This window comes from Panthera onca, chromosome A2, assembly GCF_046562875.1.
Source record: "Panthera onca isolate mPanOnc1 chromosome A2, mPanOnc1 haplotype 2, whole genome shotgun sequence".
NCBI classification, from domain to species: Eukaryota; Metazoa; Chordata; class Mammalia; order Carnivora; family Felidae; genus Panthera; species Panthera onca.
The window spans coordinates 34,985,511-35,000,876 of record NC_138340.1 but is presented as its reverse complement, the minus strand read 5'-3'; positions in this window follow the sequence as shown (position 1 = coordinate 35,000,876).

Genomic DNA, 15,366 nt, shown 5'->3' with positions numbered 1-15,366 from the left:
ATGATTACAAAACAGTGAAATAAATAATAATTTCACATACAAGGAGGTGAGTGCTATGATTAAAACAAAGCAAGATAAAGGGATGTAGTGGGGCAGAGGTGGGAGAAGATGGTCAGAGAAGGCTTCTCTGATTGGTGACATTTAATCAGAAACCTGAATGTTAAGAAAAAAGGAACCAGGCCCCCCCAAAAAAAAAAATGTAAGGGAATGACATTCTGTCAATAAATGTAAAGGCTCTGTTGAGGGATCAGGCTGCCTGGGTCGCAGACAGCAAGCTCAGGGGCAGGAAGGCAATGAACTAGGGGTGGGTGCCCCAAGTGGTGGTCCAGGAGGCAGGTGCGGGAAAGAGCTTGTAGGACCTCGGACACCACAGTAAGAAGGCCGGTTTTATTTTCAATTAGTGAGGATTTACTTCACTTTTAACTCTTACTATCCAGAAACAGAAAAACACATTACTGTAAATAATTCAAACGGTGTGACAATAAAGTCTTCCCTCTCCCCACCCTGTAAAGCCAGGCTGCAGTCACCGCCATTTTGCCCCTTGCTTTAAAATTAGCATCTGCCTCATTATGAGCTTAGGAAGCTGCCTGTTGCATGGATCCACATTAGACGAGCAAAAAGTCTCTGCTGGGAGTAGTATCTTCAAAGTAGCTTGTTCTTACCCCAGGAATCCCTGACACGGGAGGAAAATATAATTCAAATTTGTGTCCAGTGATTAGGGACTTAGATAGCAGGTATTAGCAGGACAACTCTGCGACTGAAGATGCCGTTATGGTCAGAAACTCAGAAGGAGACTTAGCCGGGCAACAGAGGCCTTTCCACTGCTCCTTATACCGTGCAGTTGAAACAGTGGTTGATTTTACAGCTAATAAGGCATTAAACTGAATCTCTTAAGCTTTTCATATTGAAAGTAATTGCAAATTGAATTTGCTAAAACAATAACTTAAAGAGGCAAGACTTGAATGTTGTCGGAGCAAATCAAATGATGATGCGGAATTTAAAGGGCCGCTGAAACAAGTGTCTTCGAGTACTTTATCGATCTGCCAGAAGCAGCTACTGAAGCCAGAGCTCTGCTTGGCAAGTGGAATTATTGCACATTGATTATTCATCATGGAGTGAGGCTGTAAGGCTCCGGCTGGGGGGGGGGGGGGGTGGTCATTTACATTTCAACACTTTGATTCTTAATAAAGATAACCTACCACAGAAAGAGAAGAGCCAACACACGAATCCCACCTGCGTGCAGAGGCAGGCGCTGGCCCATTTTCAGGAGGGAAGGGGAAGGAAAGGCTGAAAAATTTTAACCCTGAAAAAACACTGCAGCTATCAAGACCATGATTGTGGTTGTTTGTGAGGGCTGCCTTACCAGTGTACCCCAGACTGGGGGGCTTAAACAATAGAAATGTATTATCTCACAGTTCTGGAGGCCAGAAGTTCAAGTCAGCCTGTCAGGGCTGGTTCCCTCCAAGGCTGGGAAGGAGAATCTGTTCTGTCCCTCTCTCCTGGCTTCTGGTGGTGTTCTGGCCTTCCTTAGCATTCTCTGATTTACAAAAGCCTCACCCCCATTGCTGCCTTCCCCTTCACTTGGTGCCCCCCTGTGTGGCTATCTGTCTCTAAATACCTCCTTTTAATAAGGACACTGGTCCTGGTGAATTAGAGCCCAACCAAATGACCTCATTTTAAATTGATTACATCATCGAAGACCTTCTCTCCAAGTAGGATCACATTCTGAGGTACTAGGGGTTAGGACACAAAACACATGAATTTGGGGAGAGAAGGGACACAATCTTACCCATAACAATGATGGCCCAGGAGGGTAGGGAATCACTTAAGTATTCTCAATTTTGGCTCTGTGAAAGATCTCCTGGGAAGCTTTGAAGAGGAGCTATGCCTGGCTCTCACCCTCACTAATTTTGATTTAATTGGTCTGGGTTAGGGCCCAGGCATGAGTATTTTAAAGGAGTATCTCAGGTGGTTCTAAAGTGCAGCAAGGATTGAAGGCTACTCATGAAATGCCTCCTTCGCTAGCATGTTTAAGAACAGGGTCAACTATCATTCAGAGGGGAACCTATAAAATAGGTCAATTATTTTAAGCACCGTGAGGGCAATGACTGTCTGCATTGATCACCAATACATCCCTAGGACTGCACAGTGTCTGGCCTGAGGTGACTATCCCATAAATATTAATGCGAGAATGAATACATGAATAAATTCAGTTTAAGTCATATTCACCAAACATGTACTGTACCTTAAGCATTACAGTAAGCATTGAACAAACATAAATATTTGTTGAGTAAATGAATGAGTGAATGAAGAAATGAGCTCATATCCAACATTCCCTTCCGGTCTACTTATAATATGTAATGTGTATTACAATATAGGGTTAGCATTTTCAGTGTACTGAAACAAATTGACTCTAACTAAAATACTTATTTTAAGTCAACTAAACAGCCTGCATTTTGCCTAGGAATTCTTTTTTTTTTTTTTTTTTTTTTGCCGGGTGGGGAGGGGGATTGGCTCTTATATAACTAGACCTGAGGGCCATTCTCTTTTACTGAGAGTATAGATGCTTATACAAGAGCCAATGGACTCCTTGTTGACAAGTTTTAACATCCCCGCAGAATGTCCAAGAGTTGCTGCCAATGTGTAGGAGAGAAAGAGAAGTACACACAAATCATCATAAAAAATACCTGTGTTCACAATAATACCATTCAGTTGCCATTGCCAGTGGAGTAATACAACCTAAGATGCAGACATCAGGACTCATCCTTCACGGAAGTAGTCAAAGATTGACTAGAACAAAGAGATAAGCGATCACCCGTTAAACCTGATCAGTTTTCATAAGCTGACTAGATAGTTTTAGCCCAGTGAAAAAGCTTGTTTGGCTTCTCCTTCTCCTCCGTCTTCTTCTTCTTCCGTAGCTCTAGAGGATTATGGGAAATTTCATTCACTTGTTTCTTTATCCATCCATCCAACCAGGCCTGCTATTAACATGTACTATGCCACTATGGATGTTGCAAAACTGGGACCTCTTCGGTAAATAAATCCCAAAATATCTTATTTTTCCTTCCCTTCCCCTATGTTCATCTGTTTTGTTTCTTAAATTCCACACATGAGTGAAATCATATGATATTTGCCTTTCTCGGACTGACTTATTTCACTTAGCATAATACACTCTAGTTTTAGCCATGTTGTAGCAAATGGCAAGATTTCATTCTTTTTCAATGTCAAGTGGTAGTCCATTGTATATATATACCACAACTTCTTTATCCATTTATTCAGCAGTCGATGGACATTTGGGCTCTTTCCACACTTTGGCTATTGTTGATAGTGCTGCTATAAAGATTGGGGTGCCTATGCCCCTTCAAAACAGCACTCAAGTATCCTTTGGATAAATACCTATTAGTGCAATTGCTGGGTTGTAAGAATAGTTCTATTTTTAATGTTTTGAGGAAGCTCCATACTGTTTTCCAGAGTGGCTGCACCAGTTTGCATTCCCACCAGAAGTGTAAAAGTGTTCCCTTTCTCTGCATTCTCTCCAACATCTATGGGTGCTTCAGTTGTTAATGTTAGCCATTCTGACAGGTGTGAAGGGGTATCTCATTGTGGTTTTGATTTGTATTTCCCTGATGATGAGGGATGTTGAGCATCTTTTCATGTGTCTGTTTGCCAACTGGATGTCTTCTTTGGAAAAGTGTCTATTCTTGTCTTCTGCCCATTTCTTCACTGGATTATTTGTTTTTTGGGTGTTGAGTTTGACAAGTTCTTTATAGATTTTGGATACTAACCTTTTATCTGATACGACATTTGCAAATATATTCTCCCATTCCATCAGTTGCCTTTTAGTTTTGTTGTTTCCTTCATTGTGCAGAAGCTTTTAATCTTGATGTGAAAAATAGAGAGGGAGGCAAACCCTAAGAGACTTAAATACAGGGGACAAAATGAAGGTTGCTGGAGGGGAGGTGAGTGGAGGATGGGCTAAATGGGTGATGGTCATTAAGGAGGGTACTTGTTGGGATGAGCACTGGGTGTGGTATGCACATGATGAATCACTGAGTTCTACTCCAGAAACCAATGCTACTCTGTAGGTTAACTAACTTGAATTTAAATAAATAAATTATACACTCTTTAAAAAATAAATAAATTACAACCAAAATAGACGTCCCTCCTTGGGGCCGTGACAGCTTATGCCATTTCAAGCTGGATTTTAGTGCACTGCTTCTTAGCTTTACATCTTTCTGCAGGGTGCTAATCACCAAATAAAGAAGCCTTTCATCCAACAAACATCTATGAGGTATCTACTATGTGTCAAGACTGTGCTGGTCTCTGGAGATACAAAAATGAATGAGATATGAACCTGACCCTCCCAGAGTCCACAGTCCGCCTGGGCAGACCCAAACCAAATGAACAACTATAGGATGATATAAATAGGAAAGGTAATTGTGAAAATACAGCCAAGGCCTCAGAGAGGACAGAATATTAGAAATGGGTCTTCCAGGATGAGTAGGACTTTAATTTAATCACATAGCAAAAACAAACAAACAACAAACAAAAAGAGAGAGTGAACAGAGAATGCCAAAGGGTGATGACAGCAACCCTATGCTTAGGGGGGGAAACACACAGTTCTAGAGAGCCAGAAAGAAAAACTGAGTAAATGGAAATAGTTGCAAAATTAGTCTGGAAATGTATGCTGGCACTAAACTACTTATATCAATCAGCTAGATAATAGATAAAGATGGGTCAATTTATTGAAGCTAAGGGGAAAGATCTGAATAACCCGGATAAGATTGGGAAGGAAGAAGGCTTAAGCAAACCAGCACTCAGGAAAGACGTACTTACTTTCTGTCCCTGAAGACAGGAAATTTCCAGCATCATACAGGTTCTGTTTTTTTAAGCCACATCTTCACGAGTCAGTTCTATGAATTACTTGGGTTATCACACGAATGGATTTCCAAATGTCTCACATAGTGTTTCATTTAAATTTATGCATTCACTAAAAATGAAACTGAGGCATCAACCCAGGTTGCTCAAGCCATTTTGATTGGATGTTTAAATACAAGGTATAAGATAATTTTCTAATATTCTCTCATGTGCAAATAAAGAAACTAAAGCCATGTGGCTTTTTCTAACAGCATTGCTGATGAGGTAAAGATGCTGTTAATCCTGGGGTATGTGCTGCTTTGCCCTGAAGCCAGCAAATATTTTTTAGTAAAGTTGGCATACACCCCTCCGAGTCTTTGGTTTATGACCATCTTCTTTTTCTTCCCCGTTTGATCTCTGCACAGCAGTGAGAGATTGTAGTAATTAACAAACCCAGTTTATGGTCAGTATCGATTTGAAATTATGTGGTATCATAACACTTTGTGACTGCCCAGTTTCCGTGAAATTTCAAATTAGATCACTTTTTGGTAAGGCTGTCAGTCTACGTTCTTTTTCTTTTTTCAGTTGCTTACATTTTCCTAGCGCCTTGGGGCTCTGTAAGTTCCTACTCAGCTAAAATAACATGGAATCTAATTTGAAAAATCCAGTGGAGTTTAACCATAAATTATTCTGTGTTATATTCAAAGGCTAGAGGTTTTGAAATTGATCACATCAGCAACGATTGGCTCTAATTGCATTAGGTTATTTGATAATGCTTTAACATACAATTTGCACAGAGCGTTGCTTGAAAGATAATCCTTCAGGATGAATAGAAGCATCAGATGTTGAATATAAAAGGAAACTGTCAGATTTGAAACCAGTTACGGTTCCACAGAAGACCAAATTAAATGCCTTGTCAAACCATACAATTGACATGTATCACTGCAACTGCGTGGATGGGGAGATTTTGAGCCATAATCATTTTTTACCATAATTCTGCCTTGCTATCTAAAAATATTTTTATAATCTTTTGTGAACTCCTTGAGGGTAAATTAAACAGAACTTGCCTTTGCATCTCCACCGGGACTCTGTCCAGTACATGCTAGGTATTCAAAACACATTTACCAAATAAAGGAATAATAATAACTTTTCCTATATACCAAACTCTCTGCAAAATATTTTATGGGAATTTTCTCATTAGTTCTTCACAGTCACCCCCATGAAGTCATTACCATTGTTAATTTTACAGATGAGAAACACAGGCTTCGAAAGGTCACACAGCTAGTAAAAGATAAAGAATGGGTCTTGGTAGCTCTAAGCTCCCCATTCTTAACTGCTGTGTTATATTAGATGAATGCATAAAATGTTTAAGCAAATAGTGACTCGTGTGCTTGAATCTTTATTTGTGCAGTGACCACAGCGTGCATGTGGCCATGGGAGCCTGTGCATGAAAAACAGTCTAGGAGCCTCTCTTCTACTCACACTCACTACCCTTCTGACAGCAGACGTGTGGAGATTTTCCTCACAGCAAGCAATTCTTTGCGACACCAGCTGGTTGTGTCCTACAGTTCAATTTGATTCACCTGGAACACTAACCAGAGTGCAGACCCCACAGGGTAAGGGCTCAGTTCCACAAGACCGCCCTTGCCCCCCACCTCAGATGCCAGTCATAAATCCCACGTTGTCGCCTGTATTTCTGACCAGCCAGCTATAAATCAGAGGCTCCTATGACCCCCTTCTTCGGTTTGATTATTTGCTAGAACAGCTCATAGATGTCAAGGAAATACTTACTTTTATCAGTACATTACATAATAAAAGATGTGATAAAGGATACAGATGGAAAGATACATAAGGTACAGCCTAGAAAGGTCCCGAGCACAGGAGCTTCTGTCCCCATGGAGTTGGAGTGTCCCCCTCCTAGCACATGGTGATGTTCACCAACCCGGACACTGTCCAAACCCAGTACTATTGGGACTTTTATGGAGGATTTATCATGTTGACCTGATCAATCGTTAACTCAATCTCCAGCCACTTTTCCTCTTCCTGAAAGATGGGAGGTGGGTTACAAGTTCCAAGTTTCCAATCATGGCCTAGTCTCTCTGGTGACGTGCCCCCATCCTGAAGCTATCCAGGAACCTGCCAAAAGCTGCCTCATTACAATGAAAGATGCTCCTATAACCCACGGAATTCCAAGGTTTTTAAGAGCTCTATGCCAGGAACTGAGGAGGAGACTAATATTTTTTTCTATTGTTTCACAGACCCATATACCATATACCCCACAATCCATAAATTATGATGAGATGCTGCAGGTGGAAATACCTGTTATTAAGCAAAAAGAGATTTGGGCCAGAATCATGCTAAATAGTTGCCATTATTCATGAAATCATCAGGACATTCAGCAATTCTTAATTGTCTCATTCACTATTCCTGTCAAAGGCATGAAGAATCCATCTATCCACTCAGGCAAGTAGAAATCATGTGAAGTTATGGGTTTTTTCCAGCAAATCTTTGTATTAAATAATCAAGGTCTTGGAGAAATATTATTTTGAGTCAGACTTTCCAAAAAAGGGGCATGGAGCTAAGGGAACTGTTAAATTATATTCAATTATCAAAGCATAACTGACAGGAATCAGACTTCTGAAGGGCAAGAGCATGACCTATGTTGTAAATTAGGGAATTTATTTTTAGCTAGACACATATAGATATGACAATACACAATTACCAAGAATTCTGAGACTATTTTCCAAAGAAATCCTGATTGATAGTTTGCTCTAACACATTAAACAAAGTAATGAAGAAGGCTCTTACCTTGTGATCAAGTTAATTTGTATATGGGAACCTACAAAATAGAGGCCTCCCCAGTGGCCCAGCCCACATCACAAATCTAAACCGAGGTCAGCCTGCTTTGCGGAGAAATATTTCCCTGTCAGGGAAACCTAACACAAACCAGTCACAATCCTCCAACTCAGCTTTAGCTAGCTTACCTTACCCAAGAAAACAGGACCTACTAGGCTTATAAGGAGATGCCAACCTCTGAGCCAACCATACCCTATTTCCACGTTGCCTCGGCTAATGCTCTGTAACACTCACTTTTGTCCTAAACCCCTCCAGAAAAATATGCCACTGTTTTTGAGGCACTGTGCTCTCCCACTCCATGGATTGTTTCCCCTTGAATAAAGGACATCAAACTCATTACTAAATTTAGTTTTGTCATATGACACTTAAAAATGATGAGGTCTAAATTTAAACCCTGGCTTTGCCATTTACTAGCTACATGTTTCAGCTTTCTCAATAGCTCCATTATGAACACCATGGATGTGGCAATCGCATTGGTCATAGTCACTGCTGAATTTAAAGAGAGTAATAAGTAACCGTGATAACAATAATAAAAAAAACAGTTTCAACTACTTTCCATCTGCCAGAGACTTATCTCATTGCTAAAGTGCACTGTAACTTACCTGAGGTCACACAGGACGTGAATGAACTGGGATTTGGACTCAAGCCATCAAATTTGTAAGAACCTACAAAAAAAAAAAATGTTACAATTAGGAAAGGTAGGAAGAGGGGGAAAATGTGAAGGGAAGAGGGAAAGAAGATCAATAAAGGTAAACCTCACTGAAATAAAGTTGGAAAGCCGGCAGGGGGTGTCCTCAGGCCCTACCACTCCCTGTCAATCACAAATCAAACAGGAAGAGATGAACCTTGCTCAGGATACTACTTTAGGTACTACTTAACTACCCTAACAGGAGAAAGAAAGGATTTCCTCCTTCCCTGGCAACAGCCCAGCCAATGAAAGGCAGTCACAGCTCAGCCAATAAGAAGCCACTATACTTCGAACCTACAGCTGACTACAGTGAACTTTTTGTTTATAACAGCCTCCCAGAACCCTAGCCTTTCCTCCATACAAGAGTTTTCCTCTCCTTTGTGGCGTGGACTTGTTTATGGTTTTTGCTGTAGCTCCCTTGTCCTGGATTGCAACTCTCTGCTCTTCCTGAGTAAACCCATTTTTGCTGCTAAAATAACTGGAAGTTTTATTTTTAAAGTTAACTGGATAAACGCAAAGAAAGCAGAGGGGAGAAAAGGCAGTCAGGAGGAAGGATGGGAGGGACGGAAGAAAGAGGGAAAAAAATGAAAGGGGAAAGGAAAAGAAACATCACAGAGTTGTGGTGAGGTCTAATTGAGATACATAAAGCAAGTTTCATGTGCAAGGTGCTATGACGTCATAGTATTGGTACATATCAGCACTCTTTGGGAATTAAATGTCAATATCAATGGAGGAAACTATCATAAATAGAGCAAAGCAAATTACAAAGTATGATTTGGCCTGTTATTTACTGAAATTATAGGCAAAGTGCAGTCTCCTAACTCAGTGAAACACACAGCACTGAAATTGTCCTTTGTCTGTTGAGCAGAGAGGATGGATGGGCTCTAACGGGGGAAACGTTTCTCCCCACACCTTCATTCACAGCACAAAATGACAGCACAGGGGACCTGGCTTGATGCATGGACATCAAATAGATCTAAGCATTTCAATGACAAAAATAGCCAAGGAAGGCAGTTTTTCAGCCAAGTTTACCAGGCACTTCATTCAACATTGGACCACCCTAAAATAGCCCTCCTATTTCCTCTCTACCATTCACAACAAAGAAAAGACACAATCGTGCCTCAGAGTCACTTACAGATGCAGTAGGGGGCCACAGGTGAGTGAATATATTTCACACAAAATGATTTACCGCCTACAGCAGAGATTCAACACAGGGGAAATGGGCCATTTGGAAGCACTAAGTGCTAAACAGGAAGGCAGCCCTAAAAGGACATGGGTGGCAGGCTTGGTATCGAATGTGCTAAGCAAGATGCCCTAAGTGACCCCGGGCCTGTGGGAAGATACACCCATGTACCTTAAGTGCCTTGAGAGAAAGGGTCTGAAAAATCCGTTTTGTCCTTTAAGCCACAGCTGAAATCCACTTCATCAGAAAAGTCTTTTTTGATCCTTTGCCTAGGCCAAGTTGTCTGCTTACACTGTCAGAATGCTCCCATCCTCTGCCTCACGGCCCTGGCCAATATTTTAACTTTTGTAACTTTTTGTTCTAACAAATTTTAAAATACACAAGAATATTCTCCTATAGACCTGACGGTCACCTTCAACAATCTAATAATTGCAGCACATTTGCTTCATCCATCCCTTTTCCTGCTCTTTCTGCTTTTAGGTTTGTCGAAATAAAACCTGGGCGTAATGACATTTCATGTCTAAATACTTCGGTATGCATGTCTTTTAAAATAACCAATTTCTGTTACAACCACAGTCCCGGCCTAGGTTTCCCCCAGAGGAGACCTGAAATGGGAGCTTGCATGCCAGCTGATATTTGGGGAAGTGATCCCAAGGAAGGATGTGGAGCTGAAAAGGGTGGAACCGGCAGAAGGGAGAGCCAATCCAAGGATGCACCTGTGGGCACCTGGGTTTGATGTTGCTGAGACGCCTCTGAGGAGCCATAGAATGTCACTCAAGCTGTGTATTAAGTGACTGAAACAGGGAGTGTATACTCACTGGCTCCCGTGGCTCCCATGCCGTAGTCAGGGATGCCCCACGGAGTGGGTGTTAACACTCCCAAATTTGCGATGGAATGCTTCAGAACAAAACAGAATAGATGGAAAGGTTCCCACAGGCGCCCTACAGGAGGCAAGAGAACAGCTCAGAGCAGAAAGTGAGCGATCAGTGGTGCAGTTTAGGGGCGGTGCCGTCAGATTTCATCTGCACAGCTCTACCTACAACAGCTAACGTGAACACGGAGATGGGGAGGCCAGTTCCAGGACCGAAGACATACATGACACAACTCTAACGCCATTGCCACCGCTAATCAAATTCATTCTAATGCTTTAAGATCATCTAATACTCAGCCCAAAACGAAATGCGCACGATTGACCCAAAGATGGCTTTTTAAAAATTTTTTCAATGTTTCATTCGTCTTTTTGAGAGAGAAAGAGGAACAGAGCGCAAGTCGGGGAGGGCCAGAGAGAGAGGGAGACACAGAACTCAAAGCAGGCTCCAGGCTCTGAGCTGTCAGCCCAGAGTCTGGCGTGGGGCTCTAACTCACGAACAGTGAGATCATGCCTGAGCCGAAGTTGGCGGCTAACCCACTGAGCCAACCAGGCTCAGTGAGAAACCACTGTACTTCCAACCCCCAGCTGGGTACCGTGGACTTCTTGTTTATAACAGCCTCCTAGCCCCCTTTCCTCTATACAAGAGTGTGCCTCCCTTTTGTGGGGTGGACTGGCTTACAGCTCTCGCTATAGCTCCCTTGTCCTGGATTGCAACCCTCTGCTATTCCTGAGTAAACCCATGCTATTCCTGATTCCCCGGAGATGGCTTTTTAGAGTTGCCTTGGTCTAATTAGGACCCAAGCAAGGATCACACATTATGTCCTTAATTAGTTAAGGTTATGCCTTTAAATCTCTTTTACTCTTCAGCGGTCCTCCTTCACCTTTTCAAATGCCATTGATTTACAGACACACACAAAATTTGTCTGTTGTCCTAAGACTGTTCCACATTTTGATTTGGCCTCATTAGACACTCATTTCACGTATTTCTCTATCCCCAGCCTTCCTGCAAGTGATCACAAACTCTTCCGTCTTTATTAAACTCAAATAGCTTTTAAGGCAAAAAAACACCGTAAGTGATGTGAGTGCACCCCACCTGAGGACACATGTAATGGAACGAATGGTGGCCCCCCAAAAGTTATGTCCACGTCCAAATCCCAGAACCTGTGAATATTACTTTCTATGGCAAAAGATGTAATTAATGTAAGGGTCTGAAGAAGAGCTTACCCTACATTACCTGGGTGGACTCTAAATGCAGGCATAAGTATACTTCGGCAGAGAAAGTTTGGGGACAGCCCCACAAAATCTAGTGAAGACAGAGCAGAGATTGGAGCGATGTGGTCCGTAGCCCAGGAACCCCAGGGCAGCACCCAGAAGCTGGAAGAGGCATGAAATGGATTCTGCCCTAGAGTCCCTGGAAGGAGCACAATGCTGGATGTCTGATTTCTGAACTCCAGAATTCTGGGATAGTACATTTTAGGGGTGGAGGGACATAAAAGCCTGATCACCTCATTGCCAAGTTCCCCACAAACTTTCCTTTAAATGGTTCCACTCACTGATGCATGTGTCCGTCATTTGTTATTATTCAAGGGTAATAGAATGACTTCTGGATTCTATCATTCTTTCCCACATTGTTAAGAGTTGCTTAGGGGCGCCTGGGTGGCTCAGTCGGCTGAGCGGCCGACTTTGGCTCAGGTCATGATCTCGCGGTTTGTGAGTTCGAGCCCCGCGTCGGGCTCTGTGTTGACAGCTCGGAGCCTGGAGCCTGTTTCAGATTCTGTGTCTCCCTCTCTCTGACCCTCCCCCATTCATGCTCTGTCTCTCTCTGTCTCAAAAATAAATAAACCTTAAAAAAAAAAGAGTTCCTTATAAAGATGGACTTTTCATTATCACCTTGGGCTCTTTGCTTATTCTAAAATGCAGCTCGTGCAGGAAACACTAGGATAAATATTTCATCCCTCCCTTTTAATTGCTATACTCCCAAGTAAGGAATTGGCCATGATGGCATTTTTTTTTTATTTTTAAGACATTTTTTAAAGAACAGATTTAGGTTCACAGCAGACTTGAGAAAGTACAGAAATTTTCCTTATTACCCCCGCCAAAGGCCTAGCCTCCCTACCTATCAATCTCCTCCATTATAATGGTATATTTGTTACAATCAACATATTTGTACGTTGTATATTGTATTTGTACGTTGACACATCATGATCATTGAAAGTCCATAGTTTATATTAAGGTGCATTTTGGGTGTTATATATTCTACAGGTTTGGGCAAATGTATAGTAACATGTATTCACCATTATAGTATCATAAAAATTCTAAAACCTGTCCTAAAAGTCCTCTGTGTTCTGCCTATTCATAATAGTAATCTATTTTTGTTTAATGTTTTTATTTATTTTTGAGAGAAAGAGAGCTCACGGGGGAGCAGCAGAGAGAAAGGGGGTGACAGAGGATCCAAATCAGGCTCTGTGCTGACAGCAGAGAGCCCTATAAGGGGCTCGAACTAGGAACAGGGAAATCATGACCTGAGCCGAAGTCCAAGGATGTTTAACTGACTGAGCAACCCAGGCGCCCCCATGATAGTAATTTAAATCCTTCTTTGCATCATTGTTTAATATCTATCTCCCTCACTAGATTCTAAGCTCTGTAAGAGCAGAAAATCTGTCAACCTTCTTCACTGCCTAATCTGTAGTGCCTGCCACAGGGAAGGCACACACCTAAGGTGTTTTAATAAATTCTTCCTATCCCTAAGAAATCCCAGAGCCCCAAGAGGAATGTAGAGCCACCCCACTCCCTTCCACCTGCTTTTCTCTTTGATCACAAAGCAGTAAAATAACCTAGGAATTTTTTTCCCCAGCTCTAAAGCAATGAAACAAAATCCCTTCAGACAGTATCAGCAACTTCTTGGGAAAAGAAACAGACTTTGATGGGAAGGGATCTCAGATGGAATCTTGGCATTATTTTTCTCACTAGAACCATCTTCTAGGATGTAGGGATGGGGGGATGCATGGAGGGAGGGTACTTTAGCAATCACCTAGTCAGGTGCTTGTAAACAATGCAATTCAAGGGCACCTGGGTGGCTCAGTCGGTTAAGGGGTTAGGCAGCTGACTCTTGATTTCAGCTCAGGTCATGAATTCCATGCCCCACGTAGGACTCTATGCTGATAGCACAAAGCCCGCTTGGGATTCTGTCTCCCTCTTTCTCTGCCCCTCACCCTTTTGCTCCCTATCTCTCTCTCAAAATAAATAAAAATTTAAAAAATAAAATAAACAATGCAATTCAAAACAGCCACCACTATAATAATAACAATAACAAGAATAATGGTAATACAACTAAATACATCATATAAATGCCTCAGGTAACTAAATCAACATCTTCAGGATCAAGCTTTGGAAGGCGCAGAGGTTCAGGGGCAAGGACCTCTCTGGAGCACAATTTAGTCCGTTGTTTGCAAACTGAATCTATTACCTCAAGAGCCTTTTCAATTACCAAATCCTAGAATTTTTTCCTGCATATTCTCATTCAGGATGAACGTGAAGCCTGGGAATAAATATTTTCAATGAATCTCTTCTGGTGCAAGAAACAAAAACGAAGTCTAGCTTTTGGCTTATTGAATCAAAGGAAAGGCAGAACATACAGGCCCTGATAAGGACTGGGACAGCTCCAAGGGCCTGGATAGCAACAACTCAAGCGTGATTTCTCCACAGGTTATAGTCAGAAAGAACTGGGCCCTATTGTCATCCATGCATAGGTCACTCTAATCTAGATGAAATTCCAGTGGGAAAGAGTACTTCTAACCTAACCTCAGTCACATTCATACTTCTTGGAAGGACAGACCATTCAATTGTCAATACCATCAAAACTGCACAATAGTAGAGAGATAATTTATCAAAGACAAAACCAAGATACTATTAGCAGAGAAGAGGGCAAGGATGCAGGCAGGGAATGGATATCCACTTCTACTTCCCCAAGGTTCAACAGCCAGGTTCAAAAACCAATGGCTTGGTTCAATCCCCGGTCAGGTATTTGAACCCTCCCAGCATCAGACATATCAACATACTTGAACATAACCTTGCCAAGTTGACTTTCTTCCTGGAGTATACATATTCATAGATTTTCCAAAGGACTGTGGCCTCCCTCATGGTCCTATTGCACAAACAGGGTATCTCACCTCACCCAACAGAATCAGCTCTTTTCCCCCCAGCTCAGTCTCCAAGGTTACCCTGGCATCTTGTTATTCCTTAAGCTTTCCAAACACACACTTCCCTAAGTTCTTCTGTACCTGCTGATCCCCTGAGTGGAGCAGGGTTCCCTTGGGAACCACATGCTTTGCTCTCCCTCTCCCTTCATTTAGCAGTTGCCTTTAATGTCACCTATTCAAAAACCAGCTTCATCTCCCTCCCTGGCACTCCCTTCCTGTTTTTTATTTTCTCTGTTTCACTACCTGATATACTACAAGTTTTCCTAATGTACTTATTTTTTTTTTTTTACGTTTATTTATTTTTGAGACAGAGAGAGACAGAGCATGAACGGGGGAGGGTCAGAGAGAGAGGGAGACACAGAATCCGAAACAGGCTCCAGGCTCTGAGCAGTCAGCACAGAGCCCGATGCGGGGCTCGAACCCACAAGCTGTGAGATCATGACCTGAGCCAAAGTCGGACGCTCAACTGACTGAGCCACCCAGGCGCCCCCTAATGTACTTATTTATAGTCTATCTTTCCTCTCTAGAATATAAGCCCCTTGCGGACAGGGAGCTAGTATGTTTTATTCACTGTTGTAACCCCATACTTATTATTGTGCCTGGTGTATTGTGGATGTTCAATGGCTACTGATGATAGCTCAACCCTCAAGACCCTCTAGAAATTATTCTCTGACCACTCCTACTTCTTTCACTACCCAACAGGTATTGATCC